Genomic DNA, 19263 nt, shown 5'->3' with positions numbered 1-19263 from the left:
AAGTTCAAGCAAGATTAGAAATTAAGCAACGTGGAATAGGTAGGCTTGCTTTAGGAGCCCACGGGAACGCACCAAATCAGGGAGTACAAGGTGATATGGAATGGACATCATTTGAGGGCAGGGAAGCTAGCAGCAAGATAAAATTTGAGAAGTGATTGAGAGAAATGGGGGAGGAGCGTTGGGCTAGGAAGGTTTTCAGCTACTTGTACGTGAAGAATGTCGATACAAAATAAAGAAAGCGAACCAAGAAATTGACTGGTAAATACTTGGAAAACAGCAGGTGGCCAAACCAAAAAGAACTATCAGTTAAGAAGAAAGTGAAGGAAACAGAGACTGACATGTGGAGAATTGGCATGATTAAGAAGTCCGCACTAGAGATCTATCAAACTTTTAAGCAGGAAATTGCCAAGGAAAGGATCAATGATAATACTCGGGGTAGTTCTTTACTGTTTGAGGCTTGGACGGGAGTTATGCGAACCAAGACATATCGGGCCAAATACGAAGGGGTGGACACAGTATGCAGTGCGTGTGGAGAGGAAGAAGAAACTGCCGAACACTTGATAATGTTCTGTAAAGGGCTTCACCCTATAGTTCGGGATGATGGCGCAGAGTTTTTCAAAGCACGGGGGTTTAGGGACAGGGAGGGCAAAGTAGACTTTGAGCGGGTAGAATTAACTAGAAGGAGGTTATCTGATTGGTGGCTAAAGTCAAGGCACGGGTGAAAATTAAGCCCTTCACTCTACAAAGTACCCGTCCTCAACCTCACTATTTAAAGGAATACAAAAGATAAATCTAGTTTTCGGTACACTAAGTATTACGGCTTGGTGGCGCTAGCCACCACCCGATCTAAAGGGTACAGCCATTTCAGTCCATCCATACAAAAGTTCCTTATTATAGAGAAAGTATAGTGACATACTTCTCCATGTCCTCTCCCAAGTGTCCAAACCTTATCTATATTAGGGTGTACGGAAACCGGCTTCCGAAGTGCACCAATGCCACTAGGGGCGCTGTACGCAGCGGCGCGTGAAAATTGAACCCTTCGCTGCAATGTACGAATCCTCAACCTCACTATTTAAGGGGAAAAACTAAATCTAGTTTTTGGTTCATTAAGTATTACGGCTTCGTGATGCTAGCCACCGCCCGATCTAAAGGGTAAAGCCATATCCATCCATCCATCCATCGTGGCGTTGAGCAGACAACGTACACTGCAGTTTTGCTTGTGCTCGAGGAGCAGGGCTCACACTATTTTTTTGTGTACCGCAATTTCTAACGCTATTCACTTTTTCTCAGCGTGTGCATTATTAAAAAATCGAGTTAATGTCCTTCTTTGAAAAATAGCGTTCATATGCATCAGCATACGGAGTATAGCACTGCGCGCTAGCAATATCGCTCGAGGCATTTCAGGCATGTCGCCAAATTTAAGCACCGTGGTTATTATTTTTTTTCCTTCTGTCTTGCCATTTTTCTAATTCCAATTATGCATCACTGAAAATTAATAAATTCATATTCAACGCCTACTCACATTCTTCTAAACTTGTCTGCTCTTTTGAACCTTCTCCCATTTTCTGGCTGCGGGCACGTTTTGTCGGCATTAGTGGAAAAGAAAACGCATTCATTTGCGAAGCAAGTTACTTTGATATGTGCAATAAGAATCAGTCTACAGAACACATGGCTTAGCCCACGTGGCTTTATTTTTTTTGCTCCTTTTGGTTGGCCTCGTTTATAAATCAATGCAGCGAGTCAAGCAATACAAGCGTCCAAGGGATCGCGTCAACCTAATCACATGCTCAAAGAAATCGACCTGTAACATTTTCCCAACATTTATACATGTGTGCAACAGGCTGCGTGTACGCAAGCAGTTAAAAAAAAATCCACACGGGCCTTCCCAAGGGGGGGGGGGTGAGGTGGACTCCGAGTAAATGCGTCACAGAGTGGTGGGGGTATCGCGTGAATGTTGCGTAATTGTATGGAATGCCTAATTGTAATTTCGCCTTTACTATTCTTATTTATTGAAGGAAGGAGAAGCGCTGCCTTCAACGAGTGGTGGGACGCTGATGTTGGATCGTCCCCCAATACTGGCTGACGGTAATGTTGCTTCCATCGCATCTACTCGAGTCAAGCAAAGCGTCAAGTCAAGCGAAAGCCAAGAGGCCCTTGACTGAATTCTGTATGCACGATACAGTGCCTACACATGCGGGGTGGCCTGTGAACGGTCGTGGTGGAAGGAAGCGACAGTTTTGCAGGTGTCTTCCTGGGCTGGCACGATACGCGAGCATGGACAGTGGGTTGTGGACGGCGCCGCCGACACCGGATCCGCGACATCGTGCCACTAAGCAATGCTTCGCATTTAAAAAGGGTCAGCTTTTTCTCAAGTGACTGAATTAAGTGGCAAATAAGTGGACTCAAGTGGCAAGGTAAAGGAGAAGACCCACTGGGCCCCCGCCGGCAGAATGGGGGTGTCATTTTCTTTGATGCTGAGACAAACCAGTTTGCATAGTTCCCAGTTAATGAAAAAAAAAAAAAACGCTCCGCTGTCACATATAGCGCACACCGTGACAAAGTGGGCACCACTTGTTCAGTGTCAACTCTCGGTATTATATGCCAGTGCTCACAGCAGACGCCTTTTCTGTCGACGTGCTGTACCTGTAGGGCTTCGCGAATAGGACATTTTGGAACCAGAATAAATACGAATGAAATAGCATAATGACAAAGAATCGAATATGAGGTGCATATTATTGAAATTGTAAAAGAACAATTTTCAGAACAGTTGCGTCAACAAAATTTGTTGTGCAATTAACAGTCAGCAGCATTAACAAAACAATCGTTACGACTAATTTTAACAATTAAAATGGAATTATTATGCGTATATTAAAAAATGCATATAGGCAGTGACAGCCAATGAAAAATTTGTAAGTGTTCGCTGAAATACAGCAGTTAATTTAGAGCTCAGGGGGGTATTTTGTCGCAACTGTTTAAATAATAGTGAGGCATGAAAATCAACAATATGTTTGATGAATCAACATAATGAAATTGATGCATGGCCGATTGACATTATCGCTTGGCGACCATCAAGTTTTAAATATAAGTACCGTCATTTGTGATCAGCGTGGAATGAATAGTTCCTTAAAAGATTGCTCTGCATGCATGTATCTTGATAATTAACCATTTAAAACAAATAACTTCCGTCTCGTTCTTATATGCGTACCTCCTCAGGAATTTTTTCACCGGTGCTCGATATTCGAAAAAAATATTCGACATTTCGAATATGTGTCATTCAATTCACGAGAAATAAATTGAGCAGAACTCCATTCGATTCGTTATTCGAGCTTTTATAACTTTTAAGAACACCTACCATCACCCAAAGTCGCAGCCAGGAGTGAAACAAGAACGTTAAGCTATCTTCGCCGTTTTATTTTTTATTTATTCTTTATTCATCAGATACCGCGCAGCACCCGAAGGCGTTATAGCAGGGGCGTTCTCCTTCCTCACTCTTAAAAATGTATCATCTACATGCAATAAAAACCACGTGAACACCGAAAAAAAAAAAGGGGGGGGGGTGTTGATGCCACGCTGTCGAGCGCTAGGCTTCCTTCGGGTAATTAGCGAAGGCGGTGTCTGTTCCATACAGAATGGATGAATAGATGGATGTATCTGGCTGTGCCCTTTAGATCGGGTGGTGGCTCACGTCACCTAGCCCTCTAACAGCGCCCCGTGCAGCAGCGCCCCTAGTGGCATCGGCGCGCAGAGGGACCCTCTCTGGCCAGGGAAACCCGCGGCGCTCCCCACACCTTTTCATTTTAGCAACCCTATTTATATTGTCAGGCACTGCGCCGTGCTCCCGACAAGGCTGCACATATAAGGTGCATTTCTCTTCTTCAAACCACTACCACCACCACCATATTTTCTCCGAAATGGCCACCGTGCGGGCGCCGGCCCCGTAACCCGGATCGTGCCCCTTTCAAATCAAGAATGCTATGCCACGCTGATAACAAGCGCGATGTACGTGGTGGCCCGAGAGGCGAGAAGCGGGAGAAGAGTGTGCGTGGCGTGGTGGCTTGCTTAAAAAAATGGCGGTACTTTCCTAAAAAATATCCGGCGACTCTAGGTGCATATAAAGTCCCTTAATATTCAGTTTCCAGGGACTCTAGGTGCCCCTAGAGTCACCACAGAAAAAAAAAATCGGTGACTCTATATAGGTGTCCCTGAAAGCTGGATATGTGGGAGCAAAATGGGAGTAAGTGCTGCATTTCGTCCCTGCAACCAACAGTTAGTCCACAGAGAGATTAACTGCAAGACGAGGGTGCCACGTGCAAACTGAGGGAGGAACTGTTAGACCATACGAAGCAACTTTTACTACCATGGAGTGTTCCTGCGCAGTGGCGACCTCGAAGGAATGGTCTGTATGTGCGTGAGCATGTAGTTCTCTCGGGAAGTCAGCTACTAACAGTTGAATTTAGTGTAAATAGTCGTGACATCTACGGCAACTACGTATGAAGCAAAGTCATGTTGTTTATGTAGCATAAAAATAAGCAAATGTGTAAGCCCCCCCCCCCCTCCTTCTCCTCCAAGAAGAAATGCTCGCGCCAAATTAAGCTGTGTCAATGCGCAGCGTGGTGTTTTCGGCAAGCTAAGCTCTTTGGTGTAGCGGTGTGTTGTCGATGTGTCATTGTTACGTGGTTGCGCACTGAATTATCTTTCCACTGTGGTAAACTTAATCCGCTACTGGAATGAGGTGCAACGCTATCAATATGCTACGCGCCGACTGGTTTATCCCCTGAGAAGTGAGTGTAAACAAGGCTGCCATCACTCCTGGAGATTTTACCTGTATGATGTTGATACGTAACGATCACCGCTTGTTTAACACTCACGTTCTTCGCGAACAAAATACGCATGGTTGATAAGCTCGCGCTACATGGCGTTGCGAGTGCTGCCCCGTCTACTATAGAATTACAAGCGTGATTGATGGCTGGGCCATCGAAACGTGGCAGCCTCAAGGAGGGCTCAACATTAGCTGTTCAAAAATATTTTTTTTTAAAGACGACAGTCTTTCTTGGGGTAATTCGGCGCAACAATTTTGGTCTGTCTGTCTGTCTGTCTGTCTGTCTGTCTGTCTGTCTGTCTGTCTGTCTGTCTGTCTGTCTGTCTGTCTGTCTGTCTGTCTGTCTGTCTGTCTGCCTGCCTGTCTGTCTGTCTGTCTGTCTGTCTGTCTGTCTGTCTGTCTGTCTGTCTGTCTGTCTGTCTATGCATTTGTCTTTTTGTCCACCGTAACAATACCCCAAATGCCTCCGAACGATACCCCAAACGGAAAACCCCATCTGCAGCATCACCCACCAATATTGCTCAAATTCAAGCGTTCACAGTTGTCTGATTGTCAATTAAAAACAATTATAGCACATATCTGAGGCACCACAGTAACACGTCAATATTCTGTATGTGTGTCTTTATACTAGGGAAGGCATACATAAGGAATTCTAAGGACCGTAACATTTATCACGCAGTACTCACAGTGCAATGTTATGCTAAAAAAAGTCACAGCTTTGCCTCAAAGACGAAGCAATGAACGCGATAGCAACAAATTGGAAGGTCATGCACAGAATGGCAAGCAGATCGAAACGTGCCCCGCGTTTCTCACGCACAAATGACGCACGAAACGTACTCCTAGGTAAAGATGAACGCGAATAAGCGTTTCAGTTACTTCGCTGTGTCTGAAAAGCGCACTTTTTTTTTTTGCAAACGTAGACTGTGCAACGATTGCAGTGACCTTTGTGCGCCCCGTAACTACAAAAGAATCGTTGCAGTGCAAGCCCAACGCCAGCCAAGACATATGATTCTCCCCAGCGGGAGATAAGGGCGCGCGAGAGATTGTCCACTTCCCTTCTCTCCAAAGGCCAAAATAGGCGTGAGAGATGAGAGGCTCCGCGCGCTCATCGCGCCATCTTACTGATAATTCTTACTACATGCGCTTATCGCGCCATATTACTGATGCCATCTTACTAATAGTTCTTCCCTCCTCCCCCCCCTCCTCTTCCGAGATGCCTGCCAACAGCTGTACGTTGCAGCTTGCCGTTTGAACGTTGAAGATGGTACCCATCGTGTGATAGTGATTGTCACATTAGCTTGACCTGTAGTCAAGAAGGCAATAAAGAAAAAAAAAATCGGTGGCTCGGTGGTTAACACCTCGCATTCATGATGCTGCAATACCACGTTCGATTCTGGGCACCGGAGTCCTTTTTTCTGGAATTTTTTTTCTTTTTTGCATTTTTATATGTATAGTTACGTATACATATACGGTGCATGACCCCGAAGCAGGCGGCGAAACACAGCCGAGAGTCCATATAACTGCTATCGCAATAAAAGGCAAGTGTTTCGAACGCTTTGCTAAGACGACACGGTGGTGGCACCTACGCGTCGCTTAGCGTTCTACACCTTATCGCCTCCGAGACAGGCGCGCACGCCTTCCTTCGTTTTCGAAGACAACTGGCAGATAGCGCTTGTGTCTAACGTGCCTCAATGCGCTCGTTCGCCTTCGCTGCACGGATCGAGACACTCTAACGCAGCGCCTCCAGAATACAATTGACCGATTTTGTCGCACAGATAATCAAATAAGCGTTTTGTTCCTTGACTTCAGATGCAAGAATATTGTCTTTCGACGACATTTGCAGTGAAACATGAAGATACGGGTCCATTTTTTTTTCAATAGAGCACAAATAAGTATGACTCATTATGAATTTTCGCGGCTTTTAAAAATAAAATTCACTTATACTCTGCACAATGTCATTTTTTTGCAACGTAAACAAGTAATTTAGAAAGTTTGCTTGTTAACATTGCATGTCTAGCTCACCTTGGCACCGTCAACAGAGGCAGTCGGTGACCACGCCGGTGAGTTGGCTCGTTTGCAGCGATGCTACGTATGTTATAATTTTACATTTCTACAATAAAGTGCAAGCTTCTTCAATAAATATGTGGGTCCACAAGCTTATTCCACTGAAACCTTCAAGTGCTAAACTCGAAAACGGGCTTAATTCTTGAACTTCATAACACGTCCACAATGTTCATTTGCATTATGAATGGGTTATGTGAAAAATCAGTTTGGCTCTAATTTTTATGCATGCGGCTTTCCAACTAGCGCGATAGCACGAACAATTATGTCGGGGATAACAAATGCTTCTGCGATTGCTTTTTGAGTAGATCGATGACTAAGGGCGCTGCGCCTTCCGAGGAAAGTCAACATCTTGCAGCTATACGAACACGCTTTCAGCAGCTGTCGATGGCGCGGGTGCACTTCCGGAAGGTGGCTGGACAGCACCCATCCCAATAAAACAGTGCATCTTTATTGTCTCGCCTGGAGTCCAGGGAAGCCATCTTGTCTTTTGTACCCATAAAAGTTGCTGAATTGATGTGCGCGCACGATGGTGCAGAATTGGCACGAGTCTCTGAATAAACTTGGTCGTTTCTTTAATCGTTCTGTCTTTGTCATTAAACAGACATTCTTGGTGAGTGATATAATAAACCGTGGTTTGTACAATGCAGAAGCGAGGAACCTTGATACAGCGACGGCAGCATATAGGGGACATTCATATATCCATACACTCATCAAGTACGCAAATGCGCTCGAAGCACGTGCACAGGATTACGATTTTGAACATATTTTATATTTTCACAAACGTCATAACTGAATGGTTGCTTGCCATGCCCTCAATGTTAATGTGTAATATGAGGAATCATCCTAGCTTGAGCAACATGGCTGGACCAACTAGGGGATGTTGGCTGAACGCGCAGCGTCTAGAAGATGCCTACTTACGCTCCGGTCATTTCCGCTCTGCTGTGTACTGGGGTGTGGTATAGTACATCGTACGGTACATCGGGAAAGGTAGCATTACGTCTAGATGATCCTTATATAGTTGTCTTTTTGTGACCGCACTTAGATAGTGTAAAGAAAAACGTACTTTTCGTACATTGAAAGCAGGATCGACTTCGTGCAGATAACCATGAACGCCTATGCGCCCGGGGCCCAGGGAAAAACGTCCTAAAAAGGGTAAAATAATGAGGGTACGACCATCAGCAAAGACTTTTTTTCTTTCAACTACACACCGGCACACTCCCGGTAAAACCCTTGTCACAAGAAAGGGGTTGATTTGTTCCATGGTCTGTTAATTGTCTTTTATGTCACTAGTCAGAGAGCATTGATCACCTATTTTTAGATTGTTTGGACGCTACATTTCATTGGGACATTCTGCAACGAACATTAAAAAAAGAACTTCCCTTAACACTTTATGGAATCTGTTTTCTACCTGTTTAGAGTGACACTGGCATACGCTATGATATGTTTATGTTGTTAAGTATGCACGCTATCTAGAAAGCATGCATGGCATTTCGGCATCTTGATGTTAATGCACGCTCTGCCAGAGAATACTTTATTGAAAGCCAAGCATAGCCTATATAAGAGATGTATATCCGATGGAGGCGGAAATGCTGTAGGCCCGTGTGCTCAAATTTGGGTGAACGTTGAAGAACCCCAGGTGGTCGAAATTTCCGGAGCCCTCCACTATGGTGTCTCTCATAATCTATGATGGTTTTGGGACGTTAAACCGCACATATCAGTCATCAATTATAAGAGATGTATACAATGCAGGCGAAAAGCAGCCAGAGTGGCTGCCTGTATTGAATGAACTTGTTACACTTAAACGCTTTTAATCATACTACGCCGAACACAGTGTGTTTAGTGCTTTTAATGCTTTTGTGTACTTTTTGCGAAAGTGTTTGTATTAATTTGTGCACATAATGTATTTACCTGTGAATAAAGAAAAAAAGAACTGGGGTGTGGTATAGCGGTAAGCATACGCGACTCCTGATTCAATGGTCACAGGTTCAAATCCCGTGTATCTGTCTCGCATTTTCTGTAGTACACTTTCGAATTTACTTCTTGCGTATTAATCGTACATGTACTTAAATGAGTCGTCAAACTACAAATTCTCGTTAATTCAACCAAAAATCGTAAGAAATTGATTTTTTTTCTAGAAGCCGCGACTGTTGGTCCCATCAGAAGTAACAGTTCGTCTCTATACGCAGTCACTTCCTCCCATAAAGAGGTAACTTTTACTCCTTGACATTTTGTCCCTCAAAACTACTGAGGACTAACAGTGCGTCCCCTGACAGTCATTCCCAAAAAGACGAATCGTTATACTTTGAGGAGTAATGCTTGTGGCATTGCCGTTACCCCCAACAAGGACGAGCCGCAGCACCTTTTTCGCCTTTCCCGACTTAGGCTTAGAGTGCATTATCATTCAGACTCAGACCAAGTCGTTAGTGTGAGTCTGGGTGAGTTCGGCGGAAAAAAAAAGTTTAGTTAGTCTGAGTGAGTCCTCAGAGCATATATTTCTTCAGTTAGTCTAAGTGAGCTCCAATATTTACAGCGAAAGCGGTTATGAGATCACAACTCGGGTCACGCGCAGTTGTCTGCCGCTGCCGCAGCCAGTGTTGGGCTTGAAACCAGGGTCTGCTGGGTATTTTACCACAGTATTCTACCACTGAGCTGCGCCGGTTCTTGTGACTTGTTGGCAAACATAGCACCAAAAACACAGTAGGGCTCGAGACGGGTCCGCTGGGTGCTAGCCCGGTATTTTACCACTGAGCTATGCCGGTGCTTGTAGCTCATTTGCAAACTTGCCGTAGGCAGGCTTGAGGTCGGGAAAGCAATCGCGTTAATACAACTTATAAAGCGTTTTAAACAGCGAAAGAACAACCTGTCGTCGCACAATGCGAATACCTTAACGAGTGGGCCATCCAATGCTCCAACCCATTACAAAAGCTTGTTCTTGTTCCCCTATCAACTGTGGCGCATACCCCACATATAAATCAAATAATAAATAAATATTTATAATTATTTATTTATTAATCACTTCAGCCACAATTCCTCGTCGTCTTCAGCCACTGCATGAACAATCGGCCCGGAATTCTTGACAAGTGTATAGCGGATAGCACGCTTATCAAAGAATGACGAAAAATATCATAGCGAGTGCCAGCCTACTACCGAAAAGTTTATTATTAATGCCCTAGTGAACACCAAGCAAGCGTGCGTGGAGTAGTTACCCAATGAGTGTTTTGAAAAGGCTCTGAAAGGCCGCTCTTCTAGCTTTCGCTGTGACTAGTTGTGCTGTGCCTTCCGCGCAAACCTGGCGTTTTTTTCCCCGCAGAGCCACCTGGGTGGGCAGTGTCTGACGTCTTCGAGGCCGGAGCACGGGACTCAGGCTCAGCGCCTTTTTATGGGGCTCCAGCGTTAGAGCCTTTTATATTTTGCTTTTAAGGGGAAGGGGGTTCGCATGCTTTTAAACGTTAAAACTTGATTACATATATATTCTATATAAGTGGTCGAATAAAATGTGCACAATGTTAATGCAACATACGTGCTCATGAACGAGAAAAAAAGAAAGAGAATCAGGAGAGTCGAGGCGGCTGAGAGGTTTATTTCATGGGACGCTTGATGTTCATGTTCTTTTTTTCCTCAGCGAATTGCTGTTGGAAACTTGTTATCTTTTCATTGAACTTCGACAGGGCCACCATTTTCTCAGCAAGCAGATCCTTGAGCTTTTGCACGTACAAGTCAAGATCGTAGTCAACTTCATTGGTCATACATAGTAAGAAGATCCAAGTCTTGGTGCACCCATTGCTGGCTGGCCTCAACAACCGTTTTGTGTAGGTCTAGGATATCTTCTTCCATATCTTGGATGTGGGAGACTGTTTCGTTGACTGTGTACATATCAGCGGACATCTCCCCATCATTAGACGTCCTCATAAGAGCCAGGTGGTCTTCTTCACTCTCCACTGCCAGCTTCTCATCCTCGTTTGAGGCAGGCTTCAGCTCTGGGCTGTGCTCGATTGATGGATATGTGGGGTTTAACGTCCCAAAACCACCATATGATTATGAGAGACGCCGTAGTGGAGGGCTCCGGAAATTTCTACCTCCTGGGGTTCTTTAACGTGCACCCAAATCTGAGCACACGGGCCTACAACATTTCCGCCTCCATCAGAAATGTAGCCGCTGCAGCCAGGATTCGAACCTGCGACTTGCGGGTCAGCAGCCGAGTACCTTAGCCATTAGACCACCGTGGCGGGGCTGGGCTGTGCTCGAGGCCAAGATCCTTCACCCTGTCTTCATAGCGCAGTGTGGTGAGAGAATGCTTACAAGAAGTCAAGCCGGGAGAGAGGGTGGCGATCATGCAGGTCCGAGAGTTCTCTCCGATGAAGAAATACCTGAGGACCTGTAATAGCTTGTTGGCCCGAAACGGAAGATGGGCACCCCGACGACTCAATGCCTTGCTGCATTCCTTCAGGGCAAGCCGGCTCTTGTTTATATCGGCTCCCTTCACCGTTGTCTGCCAGTTGGCGCTCGACGTGTCCGCACCCCATTCGTTACCGGGCCAGGTAAATGAGGGAGAATTAGCCGTACAGCCGGCCAGACTTCCATTGCCTCAAGATGATCTGGAACACTGCATGGGATTGCGAGGAGTTCTGGTTGGCCGATGTCGGCCCGGATGTTCTCACACTGTTGCCATGCTAAATGAGCTTGAGGACCTCGTAAACGGAGTCCACCTCCCTCTCCACAAAGCCGATAACCTGTACCTGCTGCCTGGAATCTTCCAGTACACGAAGTATCGCCTTGACATTGAGCAGGTGAAACACCTTCCGGCTGTATATTTTAAAGAAGCTTGAGGGCACAACTAAATCTTCGTTCTTGTATTTCAGAGACTTCAGCGGATTGAACCTGTCCTTGGTTGCTAGCGCATAGGTGCCTTTAGAACAGTCTTGTGTCTTCCCACAGAAACCTCCGCCCATTGTATGTGTTTTGCCGCTGCTCGTCTGTAGGTAGGCGAAGCATGTTGCCATTCTTTCGTCAAATATGGTCTGTACGAGGGGCCTTGCGGTGTACTTGTAAACGAGCTGAATGTTCGCCGTCTCGTCGAAGGCGTAATCGAATCAAAATGTCGAATTTTCTAGGAACTTTGTCAGGTCAGCCTTTAGCTTTGGTTTGTGGACTACTATCAGATCCCTGTTAGGCACAGTGAAGACATTCACCTCCTTTCGATTTACCTCTTTTTTATTAGGTGCCCTCTTGCGTACAGCCATGCAAACCTGGTGCACCCCAGATGGGTCGCTCAATGATAGAGGCTTTGAAGTCTAGTGTCAACCTGTACTCTCTTATCAAGAAAAAAACTCTCAGTTGAGATTTCTTGGGTTGACGTTCATACGCTCGCGCTTCTCATCGATCTGGCTGAGCTGTCTTGCCCTCCGCTCTTCTCACTGTTTCTTTATTCGTTCCACTTTCTTGACCACATTAGCGCGGCGCCTGCTGACCGCACTCTGGTCCGACGCGCGGCCGCCAGGCGTAACCAGGGCCCGAGAAGCTTTCTGCTGCTGGGACTGCCGCGTCGAGACCGAGTTCATTGGCATGTCCTTCTCGGCCAGCGAGGAAATTATATTCCTAGTCTTGGTTGTGGGAAGTGGTGCGGGTGGGGGCCCCATGGCGCGGTCGTGACCGTTCTGCTTGTGCAGTGCCGGCCTAGCAAGGCTCCGGTGGTCTTAATTTGTAACGGACTTCGCCGACGACAGGGGCACTTGCGTACGCTTTGGAAGCTTTTTGACTGATTACGGTTGACGTCCTGAAGTCCCTGGCTCAGCGCGACCACTGTGCTGAAGTCGAGCTCCTTGCCCTTGGTCTTCCCCTTCTCGCTCCACTCCGCCATGATGACCTGTTTGTCCTGGTCCATGCTCTCCAGTTTGGCTGAATGTATGCACACGTCCGTGCGTTGAATGTCGACGCTGGAGCCGATTCTAAGCCCACCCAGTTGCGCAGACATTGTTTTGATGGACGCAAGCAGCCGGGTTGAAACAGAACGCTAAACATTCACTCACACACACGCTGCTAAGCTAGGATCAGCTGTGCAAGAAGCGTGGCGCGGTGGTCAAAAAATGGGGGTGACAGCACTACAGGGCTCCCCCTTTAGCGCTTTGCGCGATTTTAAGGTACATGAAAAAGACATAAAACACAATCCGTAAAGTGTCTCGTTTGCAAGTCCAGGTTGTCAACTTGAAGGGACCATCGGGAACCAGTGAGTCTCTGGGGGGCGACACTGGGAAAAACGGTGCGGACGAAGAAGTAGACGTCGGGGCGTTGTGACTGTGCACAAGCGCTTCCCATGTGTAATTGGCGTCACTAGATGTTGCCCCTGTCGTGTGACGCGGTTTACATAAGACGAACTGGTAGGTGTGTTAATGACCATTTGACGAGCACTGTTACATTGTAAAAAAGATTTATTTTGGTGGTTTCCTGGCTATGCGTGGCAAGACGTGTGCATGCGCTCAATTCTTTGACCAGTGCGTCATCTCGAGCCGCAGTCGTAACTAGTTGACGCGAGAAATTATTTAAGTGATTGCTATCGCAAAGTGTGCAAATGTGTGTGCGAATACGCCATCTGTGGCCTTATCTGAAAAAGAACTCAATTTTCTGGAACGTGTTCTGATTGATTTGTAGGGTTTAACGTCCCAAAACCACCATATGATTATGAGAGACGCCGTAGTGGAGGGCTCCGGAAATTTTGACCACCTGGGGTTCTTTAACGTGCACCCAAATCTGAGCACACGGGCCTACAACATTTCCGCCTCCATCGGAAATGCAGCCGCCGCAGCCGGGATTCGAACCCGCGACCTGCGGGTCAGCAGCCGAGTACCTTAGCCACTAGACCACCGCGGCGGAGCTGGAACGTGTTCTGTGAAGTGTTGATATATGATTGGGAATTTGAGATCAGATGACAACTAGGTTTTTTTGGTAACGTGTGCTGCACCACACGTTTACGGTTTTCTTATGTGTCTGGCATGGGGTGAGCTATGTGCTGTAAAGTAACGCAGTAAACAAACGTTGGAAGTTAGCGCTTACACTATCGTCTGTTCTTTCCCCTTCTTGACCGTATAGCATCCTCAGGCTCGAACTGAACTGTGCTAAAGCAGTGTCATTTTATCATGCACTAACTCACCCAGTCAACAGTACTTATCAAGTGGAAGTCATTAGCACCTTCTTTTGTACTTCCCGCCTTCGGGTAGCTAGGTGGTGAATTTCTAAACTCACATATTTGCAATCAGCATTGCTTGATTGGCAGTTCTTTTTAGTGGCTAATGGGCATCCTGAGTACCTTCGACGAGCTTCAAATTTGGCCCAATATTTTTAATAATATTTGCGCTTTTATGAAAACGGTGTGACGGAAAGGCTACAAAAAAAAAAGCGAAGCTGCAGTGTTTTCATCTGTTCCGTCACGACGACTTCATAGTCATGAGTACACACTAAATTGCCCGAATGTCAGCTTTACCATAGTTATCTTTCTGTGAAAGTCCGCTGGTCGAAAAGGTATCAGACATGGAGAACTTGCACAGTAAAGGTACGCGGCGAGAGTTATTCAGCACGTTTTCATGTGCGTTCGAAGTCAAGAATTTTCTTCGTTTCACTGAGCAGCAACCACACAAGGTGCGTATAATTATACGTAGGCACGTACACGCTAAGCAGTTAGGACGACGAGGTTTCGTTTCGTCCGAGTATTATGCATATTAGTATCGCCTTCGCTCGTCCGCTCAGAACATCATATCTTTATTGAATGAAAAGCGGTACGTGGTTGACTTGTGTTTTGCCTTCTCCGCACTGCTGCAGCGTGACTGAACTGCTTATTTACATGTTTGTCATCTGCATTATAAAAAAAGAGAGAAAGAAGGATCGTAGAAAGCCTGCATGTCTGTGCGATAATTCAGTACACCCGTTCGCACCTGATACCCTTAAGATTTTTTCTCTCTCATTCTGTTGACCATGAAATGTGTGACAGTCGATAATTCTAGTCAGGAAAACGGAAAGCGTAGTGGCTGATGGCGCTTGTGCTACACTGCGTTTACCACGTGTGTGCACATGTTCTTGTACCAGTATAATATAAAATATTATCGAAGGGTTAAGCAGAAGGTTTTCGTCGATGGATTACATGTATGAAGGTGCTACAAAAGCTTGGTTAATGGGAGAAGCATGCTTTTTTTGTCGGACAAAAATGGCCACTGCCATCCGTTGGTCACTAACAATGCCACACAAACGCTGAAGACAACGTAAAAATGATGAAATTTTCAGAGCAATTATACGACATTATATATAAAACATGCCGTATAAATTGATTTTCAATGTCTAATCTCTTTAAAGCGTTCTCAAATCTTAGAACACGGTTGCGCATGGTAACTCTGCTTTAAGTACAGTTTAAGTACCGATGTGTCCCTGTTTATGTGAAAGTAATATTTCTGTGTAGTGGTACCACGGCAAGATAAACAAAAGAAAAGCTCCTCACATGATCAATAAACTACAGTGCCGTAGCTGTACACCTACCAACAGCGCGAGAGTGCATTACCTAGAGCCAGTTCTTTTTTTGCAACTGAGTCGTTATAAAACGCTGCATTCAAATGTCATTTATTAGTCCTCATGTTTGGGGGGATGCCAAGTGCATTTCGCTATGTGCTTGAATAAGAAAGCGGCACCCACTCAGAAATTGTTCTCGTGAATGGAGGGTATACGGCGAAAATAAGCAGCCCTCTGGAAAGTGTCACTCGCCGATCCTATTACAATGATTAGCAGCCTAGCAAGACCAAATGCTTTCGCCCGTCGTTTCAGGCGTACGTAGAAACACTTACACTCGCACTGACATGACCGAACAAACCACACTTTGAGAACGTGCATGACGTACGCGCACATGGAAACACGACGTGGCTAGAAGACGACGCATGGAGGAATTCACACTTTGCCTCTTTGGCCATGCAGTATCCGCCAGGTGACTACTCTGTTCGATCTCGCAGCCAATCGCGGCAACGACCTGCGCACGGCTCTTGCAACCACTGCAAGCAGGAACTTCTACGAGCTGCGCGCTCAACAATATAGTCTAGGGTGGCGTTGTCTCAACACGAAAACACGGTGCAAAATGTTAAATGGAGCGGTCGTCCACATATAAATTCGCTCTACACTTAACGAACCCTTACCAGCGGCGACACACTACGTATAGCCCTTAGTACCAGCATGCGCTGCCCCCAGGAGGAGACGCTTCTCATCAACGCCGTCACTACGCACGAGCCTTGTTGTAGTCATGTACTGTGGCCGTGCCACAGAAAACTTGGTTACTTAGCAAGCGCATGTTTCTACAAATATTATTGCGCCGAAATTGCCAGCCTTCCTTCGTAAAACATTCGAATATTTAGTTATCGAATTCATTGCTTCGACCTTTTGGCAAAATTTTGATGTTTTATTGTGAACAAAACCAAACACAGCAAAGAAACAAATGCGTTCGAATCCCGCAAGCATGAAGACTAGGCGATTCCATGTACTACCCACAATTCCCATGGTCGCTGAAAGATCACAGCGGCATTATTCTCTCCGGTTAATTTTAGAGAACTTTATAGTCGCACATCCACCTCCATTGTCGCTTCTCTGTCGAATGAGCCGAACCGTGCCAATACTGTGGTCGTTTGTTTGCGGAACGTTATAGTGCACTAGAATCATCGCACGCACTGACGTGTAAGTGTGCTTGTCACGCGGGCACCTGTAGTACCTGTACGTCACGAGGGCACCTGTAACGGACATGTCACACGGGCACCTGTAGTATCTGCACGTCACGAGGGCACCTGTAGAGGGCATGTCACACGGGTACCTGTAGTACCTGCACGTCACGAAGGCACCCGTAGCGGGTATGTCACGCGGGTACCGGTAGTACCTGCACGTCACGAGGGCACCTTCAGCGGGCATGTCACACGGGCACCTGTAGTACCTGCCCGTCACGAGGGAACCTGTAGCAGGCATGTCATGCAGGTACCTGTAGTACCTGTACGTCACGAGGGCAACTGTAGCGGGCAACGTCAAGCGAGCACCTGCCCGTCACGAGAGCATCTGTAGCGGGCATGCCACGTGAATACCTATAGTTCTGTACGTCACGAGTGCACCTGTAACGGGCATCGCACGCTGGCACCTGAAGTAGATAGAACATTAGCAACTTATTCAGGCGTTTTACGAATCGATCTCCAGCCTTGTCACTAGGTTCTTCTTACCCAACTTCATTGTTTCGAAAGTGCATTTATTAAAGTGACCTAATTAGACAATTGCCCTTAATACATAAAAATCTGGTGTACTCCAGGCAATAGTCCACAACATACATTTGTCCGTGGTGTCACTGAGTGCGTTGGCATGTGTCTAAACTCAGTTTAAAGATAGCTGGCGTGTGCACCCCGTGTGCACCCCGTGCCACAAATGAACGTTATAGGAAAGAAGACGATGTTTAGGGCGAGCTCGTGGAGACTGGGCTCCATATTGTATGCCTGCCTGTTTACGTAATATAAAGGTATTTTTCAGACGCCCTCTCCCCGTACCATTTTGGTGGAGGTTGCGGGTCTTCCTTCAGTCAACAACCACGACGATTCTACGCAGCGGACGTTCCTTGGCTGCCTGTGCGATGCCTGATCAAGACCAGAACGAGGATTCTTCTAAGACTACCCCAGCCGTGCTTCGTCCAACTACGCAGTAACCAACAGTACCGCATTCAGCCGCTACTAACCGTACCGTCGTCCTGACCCAACTGCGTTACCCAGGCACCTTTTCGGGCAGTGACGGTACTGACGTAGAGGAATGGCTTCAGTTGTACGAACGGGTGAGCGCCCTGTACAATTGGGATCCAACGCTCATGTTGGCCAACATTGTTTTCTACCTTGATGACACAGTTAACGTTTGGTTTTCTAACCACGAGGGATATCCCTTGCAACCCTTGCCCCGGCCGGCGACTACCACATATCCGCCTTAACAGTGGATACACCGTCATCTGCCAGTATTCAGTCGGGCAGTACACTAGACTGCATAACTAAAATGATTGTCTCTGATCTCCCGGCCGAGCATGTGCCTGCGCTTCGTGGCCTTCTTGCGTCGTATTAAAATGTCTTTGATCTCCACGACCAACCCCTAGGTCAAACGACCGTCGTAAAGCATCGGATCAACACCGGCGATGCAAATCCAGTACAACGGTGACCCTATCGGATTTCCTCCACCGAGCGCCATGTGATCCAGCAAGAAGTCGACAAGATGCTTGCCCGAGACATCATTGAACCTTCTTCAAGTGGGCTTCGTCCGTTGTGCTCGCGAGAAAGAAGGAAAACAGCTGGCGCTTCTGTGTCGACTACAGAAATCTTAACAAAGTTACAAAAAAAAAAAAGACGTGTATCCTCTGCCACGGATAGATGACGCTCTTGACTGCCTTAGTGGAGCAAATTATTTCTTTTCCATCGACCTTCGTTCCGGGTACTGGCAGATATCACTTGACGATCTGGACCGTGAAAAGACAGCATTTCTAACTCCCGACGGGCTATATCAGTTAAAAGTAATGCCGTTCGGGTTATGCAGTGCCCCGGCTACATTCGAACGAATGATGGACGCTCTTCTTCACGGTTTCAAGGGGTCAATCTGCTTATGCTACCTTGATGACGTCATTGTTTTCCCGCCAACTTTCAAAACTCACCTCGAGCGTCTCTCAACAATTCTTTCGGGTTTCCGCAAAGCAGGGCGCAAAGCAAGAAAGAGTGAGTCAGGGACAACTGGGGTTAAAGGGACACCAAAACACTGAAAAAAAAACGAGATTTTTGCGTCATGATTTTTGCGTCATGAATTTGATGTGGCAAACTAAAAAATCAAGTCAACATTTTGCATAAACCAACGCAAATAACTTTATTTTGCCGAAAACAAGCAAAAGGCGCCGCGGCCGCCATTGTGAGTCTCGCCGTCGCTGTGATTGGTCGATGCTCCATGACGTCACGCTCAGGAAGGTGAGGAGAGCTGACGGCGCTTGCCGGCAGTCAATGCCGTGTTTATCTGTGGAAATCGGGTAGTTGCTGTAAGTATGACGAACTGGAAAGTCGGACCTAATTAGCTGTACGTCCGTACATGTTCGAGCCAGTCGCCACTTTAGGGCAACGACTGAAGCGGCACAGAAATGCGAGTACCAACCAGCCACCTTCACCTGCGTCGGAAACATCGACTGGCACGTATAATATGTGTACCAGTGCCTAATTTCACTACGAATGTTACGCTTGTCAGTGAATATCAAATTAGATAAGCAATAGGAACATCGGCACTCGCTTTTAGCCGCGTATTGGCACGGTCCGCGCTATGGGCATGAGCAGCGTGCAGAAACATCAGCTGTTCGTGGGTTTCACAGGTCAGAGTGC

The 19263-nt window shown here is 46.5% G+C and overlaps 1 pseudogene; it reads right to left on the bottom strand.

Annotated features, from left to right (window-relative positions):
• Positions 1-11087: 11087 nt before the first annotated feature.
• LOC119176959 (kinesin-like protein KIF2A pseudogene) lies at positions 11088-12854 on the bottom strand (annotated as a pseudogene).
• Between the last annotated feature and the right edge of the window lie 6409 nt (positions 12855-19263).

Source organism: Rhipicephalus microplus, chromosome X (assembly GCF_043290135.1).
Source record: "Rhipicephalus microplus isolate Deutch F79 chromosome X, USDA_Rmic, whole genome shotgun sequence".
NCBI lineage: Eukaryota > Metazoa > Arthropoda > Arachnida > Ixodida > Ixodidae > Rhipicephalus > Rhipicephalus microplus.
The sequence above is the reverse complement of the archived record's forward strand: the minus strand, read 5'-3'. Positions and strand labels throughout refer to the sequence as shown.